Below are 15,719 nucleotides of genomic sequence, written 5' to 3'. Positions count from 1 at the left end.
CGCCATTCAGAATGTACCATCATTCCTTCGCTGTAAGATAGGGTTGCGAATAGGCAGTGTAGGAAATTATGCAGACCGGCACAATAAAAACACAATTAATATCCACATACCACTAGCGAGCTTTTTGTTCTCTTTTGGAGAGTAATGCATACTCTAATAAATAAATAAACTATTCGACTTCTATATATTTCTTTCCTGTTCTCTTTACATTGCTGTGTGAACAGCCACTTCCAAGGATTTCCAGTCTATTTTCTTTGGTTCTTTTTATAGATTTTAAACATGTGTCGACGAGTGTTCGTTACAAGCAGTGCCACGGTATGTTTTCAGAATTACCGGCAGAGGGCCGCCGATGTCCGTATCGAAGGAGCTCTTTAACATAATTTAGGCAAACAAGAGGAAACTTAAATCGTAATGTCTGGATTAAGATTTGAGGTCGCTGCGTCTTGAAAACATAGCCGTGCTAACTTTCGGAGTTGCGTGGAATATTCCATAGATATGTTGCTAGTAAATATCTCTGTAGACCCAAGAGGTCTACCTGCGAGGGAAAAAAATCTTCCTTCTCTCGACTCATACATAGAAATATACTTCTCTTTGCTAGACCTGCTGTCCAGGAGCGTAATAATCAGAATGATGTATGTAGGATTGAATAGATCTAAAATAGAAAGTAATAATGAAAACAGCACATCATTTATCTGGTGACGTGCTGCTAGCTATGTTATGGACAAAGTGGTCCATGTGGCACCTTTGTTTTGGACTAAAGACCATGCACTGCAAGAAGTCGGGGACTCGTTATCTGTGTGTAGATCCGTTCGTGTAGAATTCAGAGAAAACTTTGTTTGCGGAAGTTGGAAGCTGCGTCTCTTATTATTGCTTCCGGTCATACAGCACGACGAACGTTTTGAATACGGGCGATCCTAAACAGCTTGATGTTTCCCTGGTCTGTCAAATTATTGTATCAGACATCGTGTTTGAAATATTTAATCATACAGTCTCAGCTCAATAACTATGGACACTTGTGAACGGTATATGACAATGACTAACGGTGGGGGTGCATGGTTTGCTCTTTTATTAAACTAGATTTTCATTTGCCTCCAAAGAGTTGACTTTACTCCAATGTAGAAAGATCGAAGTTGATCACTGTGCATCGAACGAGGTACCTCTGAGTCAGTAACTAATCACTAACCACTAGACAACGGGCACGCTTAACACTTAATGTTCTCGAGCTCCGCCAAGTGGAAACTCAATGGAAGACACCGATGTCACAGTCTACAGATTCGGTGCGAAGAACTTCCGCACTGTGCTAGGACAGCGCGCGTGTTATCCGTGTTGCACCGTCTGCGACCTCGACACTAGCACCCGCATCTGTTTTCGTTCTGGGAGGTTGTCACCCCGCGTCCCCACGAACGGTACGGCAATTAATCTCGCAGCGGCCAGTAATGCCAACCTCTGACGCCTCACGGCCTTCCACATTGTGCATACTCAGCTGGCGCCGACATGAGACCCGACGGTTGCAGTCACGTGACGCTCGGAAACTAAAATTAAGGCGGCCCGGAGGCTCACATGTTTCCCTCGGCACGTGTCTAACACTCCCTCAGCTTCTTTCCTAACCGGAGCAGACAGACTTTATGCCGCTGGGAGTGCAGAGAAAGTTTCACGAGCGACTGCGTTAAACGCGGCCGGACATTAGTTTCCAGGTTTAACGGTCCCGGCTGTTCGTTATGACCGCCTGACTGTCCCGCTACACGTTCCGTGCCTGCCGTTCATCACCCCGTTGCTTGTCTTGAATCCGTAAAGCTCAGCTATTTCCATAAATTCTACGAAATAAAGATGGAGATCTATTCAGGTATAGATACAGTGAAAAGACAAAGAAACTGGTACACCTGCCTAATATAGTGTAGCCCCCCCCCCCCCCAACGCGAGCACACAGAAGTGCCGCAACACGGCGTAGCATGAACTCGACTACTGTCTGAAGTAGTGTTGGAGGGAACTGACACTATGAATCCTGTAGGGCTGTCCATAAATCGGTAAGAGTACGTTGCAAGGCTTCCCAGATATGCTCAATAAGGTCCATGTCTGGTGTGTTTGGAGGCCAGAGGAAGTGTTTAAACTCAGATGAATGTTCCTGTAGCCACTCTACAGCAATTTTGGACGTGTGGCGTGTCGTATTGTCCTGCTGGAACTGTCGAAGTCCGTAGGAATGCACAGTGGACATGAATGGATGCAGGTGATCATACAGGATGTTTACGTACGTGTCAGCTGTCAGAGTCGCATCTAGACGTATCAGGGGGGTCCATATAACTGCAACTGGACATGCCCCACACCATTACAGAGCCTCCGCCAGCTTGAACAGTCACCTGCTGATATTCAGGGTCTACGGGTTCATGAGGTTGTCTCCATACCCGTACACGCCCACCCTCTCGATACAATTTGAAACGAGACTCGTCGTACCAGGCAACGTGTTTGCAGTCATCAACAGTCCATTGTCTGTGTCGACGGGCCCAGGCCTAGGCGTAAAGCTTTGTGTAGTGTACACGTGTGGGCCTTCGGCTCCGGAAGGCCATACCGGTGGTGTTTCGTCCAATGGTTAATATTCTTTTTAATAAAACAATTTTTAAGGTAATAAATTATTAAAAAGAATGTTCCCCATTAATATATACGGTGAAATAATAACAGATGCACAATTGTTATAGGTAGAGGGCACTTTTTACTGTTACCAATCAGGTTACTCTTAAAAACTGCGATATAAGGTTTTAACAGATTGAAATTTACTTTACTTATGACAGTGAACCGAGTGTTCTGTACGGACAAGTTACTCTGTAACTACAATATATGGTATGTTGGCATTTAATACGTTCCAAAATTTCTTTTTGTAAACTAAGATATTTCTATCACTAACTGTATCTCTCTTATTAATTACATTTTTAACTTTGTCTAACAGATCTGAAGATGGGCAGCTAGCCCGAAACCGGTAATTCAAAATAAAGAATAGCAATCGAAGACTGAACCGCCATATTTTATTTAACTTCCCCTATGTCAGCACGTTGTAGGTGTCGCCACCGGCGCCAACCTTGTGTGAATGCTCTGAAGAGCTAATCATTTGCATATCACAGAATCTTCTTCCTGTCTGTAGCACGTCATCTTCGTGGTGTAGCAATTTTAATGGCCAGTAGTGTACGTATAGACAAAATCAATTGCAGCGACATTTGTTGAAATGACAACGATAATCTGCTTCTGCAGACTCGATTGCTGACACGATATTTCAGCACCGCGAAAAATACGTAATGAGATGGTAGCAGGGCGAGGTAATGGGGCTGGGGGAGACGGAAAGCGCGGGCGCACGGAGGGAGCGGGGTTCGGCTCGGCGGCCGGGACGCGGCCCGCCGGCATTGGCAGTGGCTGGCGGCCGTTCCCCCGACCTCGCCCTCGGCAGCCGCAGCCACAGCCGCCGCCGGTCGTTAAGGCTAGGGGGAGTGCTGGCGGCGGGCGCCGCTTTTCAGCCGCGTGGGCGCCGCGCCGCAGCCCGCCTTTACGACCGCCTCGTAACGCAGGGCGCCGTGAGTGCAAGTGCTCGCAACATCAAACGGCCACAGCGCTGCAGTCACCAGGTCGATACCGAGCACCACCCGGAAATTACTGGGCGGAAAAATTCAGACTCTTTTTGTGACGAAAACTGCCGAACTCCCCAGCCTATGGAATATAACTCGGCGAAGGTAATATACCGGGTGATCAAAAAGTCAGTATAAATTTGAAAAGTTAGTAAACCACGGAATAATGTAGATAGAGAGGTAAAAATTGACGCACATGCTTGGAATGACATGGGGTTTTATTAGAACAAAAAAAAAAACAAACAAAGTTAACAAAATGTCAGACAGATGGCGCTGGACAGCAAAACGACAGTGACTGCGCATGACAATCGTGTATAAAACGAGCTGTATTGAGAGAGAGAATCAGATGCGCCAGCAGTCGCAGCATGTTGACGTTACCTGAAAATGCGCTTTTAGTGAAGCTGTATTATCAGAATGGGGAATGTGCTAGTTCAGCGTTACGATCCTATCACTATAGGGACTGGAACGGGTAAAGGTCCGTTGACAAATGCAGCTGTGGCGAGAATGATTTCGAAGTTCGAAGCCACCGGTTGTTTAGACGATAGACCCCGTAGAGGCCGACCGAGCACAAGGCGTAATGCTGCTGAGACAGTTCAGGAAGAAATGGAGACTGTAGTGGGCTCGTCTATGCACGTGGAAGTCAGCGCTCGTGCAGTCGCACGTCGCTCTGGCATTCCATACACTACTGTTTGGTTGGCACTTAGGCGCACCCTCCGATGCTATCCGTACAAAATCCATCGGCATCATGAACTGTTACCTGGCGATTTAGTGAAGCGGAGGGCATTTGCGGTGTGGGCGTTTCAAAAGATGGCGGAAGATGACGATTGGTAGAGTAACGTGTTGTGGACCGACGAAGCTCATTTCACTCTCCGAGAGTCTGTCAACGCCCACAACTGCAGAATTTGGGCTATCGAAAATCCTAGAACTGTCGTGGAAACTCCACTGCACGACGAGAAAGTCACGTTACCACATCTACCGTTATCGGGCCTTTTTTCTTCGAGGAAATGCGTGAATCTGGTTTTGTAACTGCTACCGTGACGGGTGAGAGGTACGCCGATATGTTACAGAATCGCATCATCCCCAGCCTAGGTGATAAACACCTGCTGGAACGTACGATGTTTATGCAGGATGGCGCTCCATCCTATATTACTAGACGCCTGAAAGATCTCTAGCGCGCGTCGTTGGGTGATGATCGTGTGCTCAGCCGCCACTTTAGTCAAGCTTGGCCTCCCAGGTCCCTAGACCTCATTGCGTGCAGTTATTGGCTTTGGGGTTACCTGAAGTCGCAAGTGTATCGTGATCGACCGACATCTCTAGGGATGCTGAAAGACAACATCCGACGCCAATGCCTCACCATAGCTCCGGATATGCTTTACAGTGCTGTTCACAACATAATTCCTCGACTACAGCTATTGTTGAGGAATGATGGGGGACATATTGAGCATTTCCTGTAAAGAACATCATCTTTGCTTTGTCTTACTTTGTTATGCTAATTATTGCTACTCTGATCAGATCAAGCGCCATCTGTCACACATTTTTTGAACGTTTCTATTTTTTTGCTTCTAGTATAACCCCATGTGATTCCAAGCACGCGTGTCAATTTGTACCTCTCTATCTACATTATTCCGTGGTTTATTAAGTTTTCAAATTTATACTGACATTTTGATCACCCGGTACATACAGGTTCCTCGAGTTTGTGGGAAGAGGCGGAATGGCGCCTTTAAAGAGAACTCTGCCCTTCGAATCAAACAATCGCAAATACAGTATCATCTTCCCCCTCCGGTGGCCATGCGGCGTGCTATTATGCGCAGGCGGAAGCACTACTATTACGTGACTGGCAGCGGTCATTTCAGTGCCTGCGAGCTAATTCCGACCTCCCCGTGTTCCCATCCACCGAGGCAGAACCTTCCCGGGGTGGGGAAACACGCGAGCTACGACGACAGGCACCACCTATGGCGTCAGACTTCCCTGAGGCGTCCGAACAGGTCGGCTTGGAGATTCCAGCGCTCCAGCAGCGTACGGCGATCTGGTTCAGGCTGGAGAGGCCACGTAACGGCGAACTGCCTCCTACTTCCACAGCCGACCGACCGTCCGGTTGATTGCGTATTCTGGACGCGGCAGGCTCGGCGGCGGCGGAGGTATACACGGAGACCGAGCCGCCTCGAATCGGGGACGAGCATTCTTCCCGCCTTGGGCCCACTGTGTGTGTGTGTGTGTGTGTGTGTGTGTGTGTGTGTAGCGGAGGGCTTTAGAAAGTGGGCGGGCCTTCAAGCGTCGCGCATGCTTTCGCCTCCCTGTAACAGGGAGGAACGTTAAGACTGAAAGGCACTCTGTCAGCTATTTGAAGATGTATCCAGCTCATAAACGTTTTCGAACTGAAGCCCTTTTTACACGAGTGACTTTCTGGTCAAAATCAGCTCTTCGTGGTGGGCGCGTGTAAACCGGCCACCAACAACGTCGCGATGCGTCACGGACGAGAATTACCAATTGACACCACTGAGTGTGTCTAGAATTCGACAGTCTAGACAATCAATGCTGCAGAATGTGCTTACGGTGTAATAGGTTTTTCTGGACCCGTCTGCTAACTTATTCTCGCTGCGCTCACTGATGTTATGGATTATGCTTTTATCTCTTCTTGATCTTCGTCTTTTTGTTTGCTCTGTTCCGTGACTCATTGCAGAAGCTGCATAAGGACTTCATATCTTTTCTACTAGTTTTCTGCTGTAAGAAGGTCAAATATCTGATTAATAAGTTACTTGTAATATGTGGAAAATACATAAATAAAAGCTAAGTAGCCGGAAAACATTTTAATGAAAATTACACCAACAGTGCAAAAACCAAATCTAAGGAATTAGGAAAATACCCTTTCGAAGTTATTTGGCAAGTAGAAAGAAAACGAGATACAAAGGATAAAGTAAATAGACTCTTTACTGCATTATAAACGTTTCTGAATGTGTGTGTACCTTTATATCTTGCCGAGTAAATGGATGCTGATGTTTTGAAATGCTTGGCCAACACTTTCCCTGTCGTAAAATATTGTACATGGTTGCAAGATCAGAGACCGTGAATACTTACAATTGAAAGAAAACAGCCCTCGGTCACTATTTTTAACGAATTAACCGGGTTTCAACACTGCTAGGAGTGTGTGCCTCAGAATTTAAATCAAAGAATGGTCTGTAACATGGTCATAGAATTATGACTAATAACGTATCATACAGAGTATAAGTACAGAATCATCGTGAAAGACTGGCAGTACTTATGACATTTATAAAATAATAAATATGCCAAAAGGGCATTAGTCACAAAGGTATTTAAGATAAAAAACTGTTGTCCGTTTGCAACCTGTAACCGCTCCAGTAACGAGCAGCCCTTAGTGGCTCGCCATCACAATTTTTTTATCTTAAATATCTTTGTGACTAAGGCCCTTTTGGCATATTTATTATTTTATAAATGAAATAAGTATTGCCAGTCTATCACGATGATTCTGTACTTATACTCTGTATCATACGTTTTTAGTCATAATTCTGTGACCATGTTATAGACCAGCAGTGTTGAAACCCTGTTAATTCGTTAAAAATAGTGACCGAGGGCTGTTTTCTTTCAATTGTAACTTTTCCTGTCCTTTCATTTATCATCCGTGTGTAGAATTTACCATCCAACTCATGAACTTTTCTTAGATCATTAGTAAACATCACTGACCCTCTTAGTTCCTTAATTCTATATTTTGACCACCATTCTGTTTACAAACTACACAGCAAACAGGCCTCACAACATGCGCAGTTTTGACGTGGAAGTGCTAACAAAAACGATGAGTCGTGACAGACGAGAGCCTGTACAGGGATGCTGCAGTGGACTCACATTACCAAAAGTAGTCGATACAGACAAAAAAGTCTGTCTGCGTAAATGGAGATTAAAGCCAATCGTCTGTCAGCTCTCGTCGTGCGCTGAGTAGTGTGTTCACCACGTGCTTCTTGGTCCACCATTATGTTTCAGCCAGTCGTTTTACAAGAACTCAGCACTCTGCTGCAATCAGCTTCAGCCACATCATATTTATCACACAGGGAACCTTTCTTCAACTTTCGAAATTTTTCTTTCTATATGAGTATTGACCGATAGAAAACAAAATGGAAGGAATGGTTTTAAGAGGTCGTTGAACTAAGGGGAAAGGCTTAGTAAGAGCGGCACTTAATGATTCTACCTGGAGGAAGGTCACAGTGATCTTGTCTTAAGGTGCTTTAAATTTTCTGTAAACGGATAAACTACGTCACAGTCCAATATGGAGAAGGGTGTACCAGTAGAGAATTAATCTTCATTTTCGGTAGACGCAGATGGAAGATCACAGACTATGCTATACTTAATGTTTCGTATGCCATTTTTCATTGCGATGCAGTGAAGTAGTGCAAGTATTAAGTAACAGATACTAGTTCAACCGTGTGAATTAATTTAGCTTCCCTTGCGACAGCACAATGGTGACTGATGTACGAGTCCAAATATTAACGGCTCTTCTTTGTACCATTTTAACCACAATTCTTGGGCGGAAATCCGTATTTTTCTAGCTACCGCCTGCTGGTATCAAGGATACTGTAACGCTCCCCGACTTTCGTCAATTCGAAGAGCATTACAAGAGGGGAATCGGAAATATGCTGACCAGCGAAGATAATCTGGCCGGACAGCAGTGTTCGCCGTCTCCCTCACTTTGCATCGCGGAGAACGCTCTGTCGCCTATTCACTGACCAAGACTGGCGAGTCTGTTGCTCTTTCAAGTGTGACGGAGCGGGGGAACCCTGATACAGCTGCAATGCGTGCATTCCATTCCAACTTCTTGCACGTTACCAGGTGCGCGTTGAGGGAAATCTTTTGTGCTTGTGTTTCAGCACTTGGCGGTTTTCTTCGAACTCTACTCTCACATTTGTATCGGGAAACTTAATTCATTCGTCATTACTATGCTTCCGTGATCAAAAGTGTTTCCCATATCTAAGAGGAGTGTGGGCGTTGGGATGTGGAAAAGATGTCGCACGAGCTCCCATTTTGTTCAGTTTTCGATTATCTAACGGCCCTTCCCAAGCAGCAAGGTCAGGTCTGATTTTAATAGATGGATCATGGCAAAGAGGCAATAACGAGCCTTAATGCTATTGACATCCTCTTTCATGGTATGATCAAATTCATAAAAGCATCACAGTTACAGCTTGCTTGTTCAGAATAGCGAACCTATATTTCCAGTCGCCCAAAGATAGGGAGGAAACACCCAGGAATTTGGAATTTATGTGTACAGAAGAGAACGAAGAGGGGAGCGAAAGCAAAAAAGGGGGAGAGGGGAGCGAAAGCAAAAAAGGGGGAGAGGGGAGCGAAAGCAAAAAAGGGGGAGAGGGGAGCGAAAGCAAAAAAGGGGGAGAGGGGAGCGAAAGCAAAAAAGGGGGAGAGGGGAGCGAAAGCAAAAAAGGGGGAGAGGGGAGCGAAAGCAAAAAAGGGGGAGAGGGGAGGGAACGCGAAAAAGGGGGAGAGGGGAGGGAACGCAAAAAAGGGGGAGAGGGGAGGGAACGCAAAAAAGGGGGAGAGGGGAGGGAACGCAAAAAAGGGGGAGAGGGGAGGGAACGCAAAAAAGGGGGAGAGGGGAGGGAACGCAAAAAAGGGGGAGAGGGGAGGGAACGCAAAAAAGGGGGAGAGGGGAGGGAACGCAAAAAAGGGGGAGAGGGGAGGGAACACAAAAAAGGGGGAGAGGGGAGGGAAAGCAAAAAGGGGGAGAGGGGAGGGAAAGCAAAAAGGGGAGAAAGGATAGACAGAAGATTAGTACATTCTGGAATAGGCCAAGAAAACTGGCTGTATGCCATACAAAGGAACCATCACAATATTATCTTTAATCGACCAGACGGCAATTTGAACATCATTTGCTTCAAATGCAAGTTTCCCCAGTGTCTCAAGTTTAGACTCTAAAATATTAAGCCTCCTTTTTAGGTTGATGGCTATATCTCCATCTTTTCTTCATTTCTCTTACATGAGTACTCGTAGAGCGTTGGTTCTGAATGTACAAATGATAAAGCTCCCTGAAGACAGTTTGCAGTACTATGACACACGTTAAATAATTTTAAAAAATGCAGAGCTTATTTGAAACCAGTAGTTAGATTCTAAGTAATACTTCACACACAGAGGGAAAAAAGTGACATTACATTTGTTTTGAAGTTCATTCTGAAATAAAGACAAGATTCTAGTCATGGACGTGTTTACAATAACAAAGAGTCCATAGCGAAAATAAAGGGGACAAATAGATTTGCAAACACAAGACATTTTTATTATTGTTAAAGTAGCAAATTGGCATTAAAAACCACTGGGCTTTAAAATTTCGCCGAAGTATAAGAATCAATTTTTAAGTTTTATTTTAGTTTCGAAGTTAATATCTGCTAATAGAAAAAATGGTGAGGAGTTCATGTTTCTCGAACCGACGACGCAAGGTGCGAATGAACCCAACAACCGTGGCAAGGCAGTTTTTAGTGAGAATTTGTAAAGTTTCGAGATACGCGGTAGTGACTATTACAGATAAGATGAAAATGCAAGTAACCGAGAAGATAACATAACTAAGGATTCTGACCCTTTCTATACTTACTCGGTACACACAAATGCCAAATTCCTGGGTGATTCCATCATGGTAATTGCCAAGGATATTTTCTTTTATCGATGTGCCTGCTTTCGTTGAGAATTTTGGTAGCATAACTTTGACAGGAAAAAAACTGAACGAGAAAAGGTTATGCATGGAAAATCCAGCAATGCGAAGGGCAAAGTTGCGCAGTAACCACCGTCCTGCACAAAGGACTGAAGAAGAAAATTGCAGGGGCACCAAGGCCAGAAAAAATAATCACTCCCTTTTCCTGTGGAACGTGGAAAGTTTTGCATCTGTTGTTCTACCCCTCTTCCGCTTGAAGTTGGTGAGCCTTGGAGGCCAATCTATTGCAGTTGACCTGAACAAGATAATGTAAGGCGTCGCAAAAGTTAGGAAAACTATGTATTACACTCTCAGCAGGCTTCACAAGACAAACCCAACAACTCTGAGACTTACAAATAGTGCTATACTTTTTTTTAGCAGATACTCTACATTGCTCCCCCCCTTCCCGATACAAATTTTATTCCGATTCTGTCACTTTTCACTGTAGGTACCAAAGTAAATGACTAGGTAAATCATCTCACAATTCGGAATCACAAGTAGGGGATACGCACTATCTACATCAAGGTTTAATGTTGTTAATTATTAGGGTTCTAGCGAACCATGCCTGCATAAATTTTAGCGACCACTGCATACCGTAAAGCGATGCTATATTCGCTACTTGGCTTTGTTTTTCGGAATGAGTTTCGAACAGTCATATTGCTACGTGAAGCTAAATAAATGCCTATTTTGTTTAGGGAAAGTGGCATTCATTGAATGCTACGAGTTGTCAGTTATTGTGGGGAGGCAAGACCGCTTGTTACGACTATAAACGTATAATTTACAGAGTAGCAGTACAGTGTTTGAAGGCGCCGGTAAACAAGAAGAGAGGTATGATGTAAAGAGGGAAAAAACCGTAAATGGCAGAGAAAGCAATTACAGTACAGGGGAAACCATGATGTTGGTAAACATCAAGCCGGACATAGTTCAAAGTCTAGGAAAAGACGCAAAATGGACTGAATTGCACAAGGGGAGGCTGCAACAGTAGCAATGAAAATCATAACGCAAGTTTCGCTGATGATGCTGTGCAGATCAATTACCGTTTTGATCACAGTACTGACGGCCGTAAGTTACAGTGTAGTTCGATGCTGAACTTTGTTCTACAGGTAATCGTTTCGGACTGGCCAACACAGGTCATGAAATTTTCCAGTAAAGAATTAGAAGTATTATTAAGCGGTATAGACAGTATCATTCACGAAGATCACAATGACCATGGAGTCATTCTAGAAATTTACTTTGTCTATTAGTACACATTTTATGTTTTGGCAGGTACTGATACGTTCACAACCTTAAATCATTTGAGAGAGTCATAAAAAAAAGAAAAAAAAAGCCAAGTAATATCTACAACACACGCAATGCACTTCTCACATGACAGAATTCACTAACACGCATTCTGTCTCTTCCATGAGGCTGGACCATATTAAAAAATAAATAAAAACAGTGATAGCGAGGGACAATTATACTGAGTGAAACATAACAAACACAGTTTGCTTCACAGAAGTTGGGCACAGAGCTTCGAAAACTACTACTACTACTACTACTACTACTACGTCTTGGCGAGTACAGTAATAATAAAAAACAACCGGTTGCTTCGCTAGCTGTTTAATATTTTTGTGCGCAGTGCATTTTCGAAAACACAGAGGGCAGTACTAACACACAGAAAGCAGCGTGTTGTGATATGCGTTTTTTCTGGAATTATGGTAAGAGGACACTGGTGAGAGGGTTGTCACATAGAAGCAAGCGCGTGTTAACAAAATTTGACAGACAGACAACATTTCTTTAATTGTTAGTCTTATGAAACTCATGAACTAAAAAAAAAAAAAAAAAAAAAAAAGTTTGGAAACTGTCACGTCCGTCTTTAGACGCCGTAGTTTTAAAGGTACAGATAACAAATCGTTGTTATTGTCAGAGATCAGATGCCTGAGCTAGATATTTAAATAATGGTTGTTACACATGAAACACTAAGAAATTTGTCTAAAATTTTAAGGAGAGCTCGATTTGATTGGTTTGACCTAATAAATTACGTAAGTTTGCACGCAACATATGACTTTCATAAATATAAACAAAACCCAGAGCCTTGTGTTTCATAATGAATTTGAACTTTCAACGGGTAACTTGTCAGGCATCCGCAACCGATTCTGAAACAGCTGTGAGGACAAACTAAAGCGCTACTTCTGATACGTGTTTGAAGAACACACTTGCGGTTAAAAGGAAGGACCTGAGATAATCAACCGGGAAAGAACGGTTAGTCAGTCCCGAATCGCACTGCAAGGCCCGTAAGCGTGGGCCTTGGGGCGTTCATTTCTACATTTAGACTGAAAACTTTCACTTCGCTTAGCAGGTTGCTGCGGCAACAGCGTTCCCCTTGTTGCGCCCAGCGAACAATGCAACAAAAAGCGTGCGGGTAGCTGGAGCGCCAATTTTGCCGTACTCACCTAATATCGTCGGTGGCTCAGTCACTGTGGGCGCCGAGTGGAGCGTAGTTTCCTCCGTGGTAAACGTAGCGGGGGTTCACTTCGTAAACACCGTTCAGTCCAGTGGTCTCAGTTTGAATCGGCGCAGATTTTTACACACGCACTCGTGTCTCGCGTTCGACAGGCACTCGCTCGGACACCGAGCTGTCATCGACATCGCAACCGCCCATTTACACGGACGTCACCTACAGACGGGGAGCTGGAGCGGCAGGTGAGGTGATGGTGGATGCCCGCAGCAGCAGACGCCTGCCTCGTGTTGTGCTGCGTGTGTGTGTGTTGGCGCTCCAGGTGGCTCTCCGCAGACGTTGGCGCACGCGGCAGCGACTGGGCGCGTCAACTGGCGGACACCAGAGGCAGACTGAGCGCGCGCCCGCCGGCCGCGTCGGCTTATCACAGACCGGCCGCTCGGCTGTCCCCGGCTGGCTCCGCCGCGGTGGAGGGGGGGAGCGGGACCGGTCTGCTCCCAGCTCCCCACACTGCCTATCTGCTCCACCACTGGCACTCGCGCGGAGATCTCTCTCGCGGAAGCCGCGCGTCTGCTGGTGACTTCGATGCTCTCCTTGAATGCAGCTACAGAGCTTGCCATTAATATTCGGAAACCTCTATCTATGAAACTTCCTGGCAGATTAAAATTGTGTGTCGGACCGAGACTCGAACTCGGGACCTTTGCCTTTCGCGGGCAAGCGCTCTACCGACTGCTCACCTAAGCACGACTCACGCCCCGTCCTCACAGCTGTTGATTCCGCCAGTACCTCGTCTCCTGCCTTGCACATTTCACAGAAGCTCTCCTGCGAACCTTGCAGAACTAGCACTCCTGGAAGAAAGGATATTGCGGAGACATAGCTTAGCCACAGCCTGGGGGTTGTTTCTAGAAATACAGGGTGATTCAGAAAGAATACCACAACTTTAAAAATGTGTATTTAATGAAAGAAACATAATATAACCTTCTGTTATACATAATTACAAAGAGTATTTAAAAAGGTTTTTTTTTCACTCAAGAACAAGTTCAGAGATGTTCAATATGGCCCCCTCCAGACACTCGAGCAATATCAACCCGATACTCCAACTCGTTCCACACTCTCTGTAGCATATCAGGCGTAACAGTTTGGATAGCTGCTGTTATTTCTCGTTTCAAATCATCAATGGTGGCTGGGAGAGGTGGCCGAAACACCATATCCTTAACATACCCCCATAAGAGAAAATCGCAGGGGGTAAGATCAGGGCTTCTTGGAGGCCAGTGATGAAGTGCTCTGTCACGGGCTGCCTGGCGGCCGATCCATCGCCTCGGGTAGTTGACGTTCAGATACTAACCTTTTTCGTAGGACTCTCCATACAGTTGATTGTGGAATTTGCAGCTCTCTGCTAGCTCTGCGAGTCGATTTTCCTGGGCTGCGAACAAATGCTTGCTGGATGCGTGCTACATTTTCATCACTCGTTCTCGGCCGTCCAGAACTTTTCCCTTTGCACAAACACTCATTCTCTGTAAACTGTTTATACCAACGTTTAATACACCACCTATCAGGAGGTTTAACACCATACTTCGTTCGAAATGCACGCTGAACAACTGTCGTCGATTCACTTCTGCCGTACTCAATAACACAAAAAGCTTTCTGTTGAGCGGTCGCCATCTTAGCATCAACTGACGCTGACGCCTAGTCAACAGCGCCTCAAGCGAACAAATGTACAACTAAATGAAACTTTATAGCTCCCTTAATTCGCCGACAGATAGTGCTTAGCTCTGCCTTTTGTCGTTGCAGAGTTTTAAATTCCTAAAGTTGTGGTATTCTTTTTGAATCACCCTGTAAATTTTCACTCTACAGCGGAGTGTGCGCTGATATGGAACTTCCTGGCAGATTAAAACTGTGTGCCGGATCCAGACTCGAAGTCGGGATCTTTGCCTTTCGCGGGCAAGTGCTGTCATTCTAGAAACCTCTATCCATATTAATAAAAACGTAAATCTTCGTTCGTTAAAAATCTCAGCGCTCGAAATACCAAGGTTGGAGGAGGCCGGGGGGGGAGGGGGGGGGGCGGCACTTTAAGACCACTTTTGTAGTCTAGTCATTTTCTTTATATTTTTCTTGTTTCTAATCAAGTCTTCTACCAGACTCCATACGTCTTTTAAATTTTGCTGTTAAAATTAACCGAAAAATTTAAGTCTCAGTAGTAGTCCTGTTGTTGATAATTCTTCCGGGTTATATGGCCGTGGTCCATGGAATACTTCTATTCCTAACGTTTCGTCCAGTACTATGTTGGACATCCTCAGAGGTATGGCTGGTCCTGTTGAGTCCTGCCGACGTCGTTGAATTATAGTAACTGTATATTCTTTAAAGAGGTGCTGATTTGTGAGTTGGGTCCAACACCTGAAAATACCTTGTAACACACTCTTAGCAATATAAACGCATTTTCGGTAAGGTGTATACCGACTTCATGACCGCCACAAAAACCATAAAAAGTACAAATTTCGTTACTGTTGTTGACTTTTAGTCTCAATATAGTTTTTAAAAGAGATATTGTTGTGTAAGTAAGATACTGAAACAGGAAATACTGAATACGACCTTCACTGGGAAAAGTGACATCTACATCTACATTTATACTCCGCAAGCCACCCAACGGTGTGTGGCGGAGGGCACATTACGTGCACTGTCATTGTTTTTTTTTTTTTTAAAATTGTTTGGGGGTGCGCACAAAGAACCCACCCCTCCCTTGGTAATGAAAGTTTTCCAAAATGACTTGGTGTTGCTGAAGTTAAATCTCCGAAAGTTCTTCACCGATTGCCCTGAACTTCTGACTCAACACTGCATTCGAATACGCGCTTATTTTATATATTTACTTCTTTCGATATATAAACACAAATGAAGGGCTTGGCAGTAAAAAATGGTAAGGGACAAATCAGTAGTTCTGAGAAATGGTAGCTGGTCCCGGCGGAGGCTCGAGTCCTCCCTCGGGCAT

At 44.9% G+C, this 15,719-nt stretch overlaps 1 protein-coding gene across 1 annotated transcript in view; it reads right to left on the bottom strand.

The window, feature by feature from the left end:
* LOC126419001 (tyramine receptor tyra-2) overlaps nucleotides 1–13,133 on the bottom strand; it is a 78,319-nt gene extending 65,186 nt beyond the window's left edge. Inside the window, exon 1 of the mRNA XM_050086050.1 lies at nucleotides 12,732–13,133. The gene's annotated coding sequence lies outside the window, so the exon portion shown is untranslated. The remainder of the gene's footprint in view (nucleotides 1–12,731) is intronic.
* Nucleotides 13,134–15,719: the final 2,586 nt, after the last annotated feature.

The sequence above is a fragment of the Schistocerca serialis genome, chromosome 9, assembly GCF_023864345.2.
Source record: "Schistocerca serialis cubense isolate TAMUIC-IGC-003099 chromosome 9, iqSchSeri2.2, whole genome shotgun sequence".
NCBI classification, from domain to species: domain Eukaryota; kingdom Metazoa; phylum Arthropoda; class Insecta; order Orthoptera; family Acrididae; genus Schistocerca; species Schistocerca serialis.
Note: the sequence above shows the minus strand (reverse complement) of the source record. Positions and strands in the feature narration are given on the sequence as shown.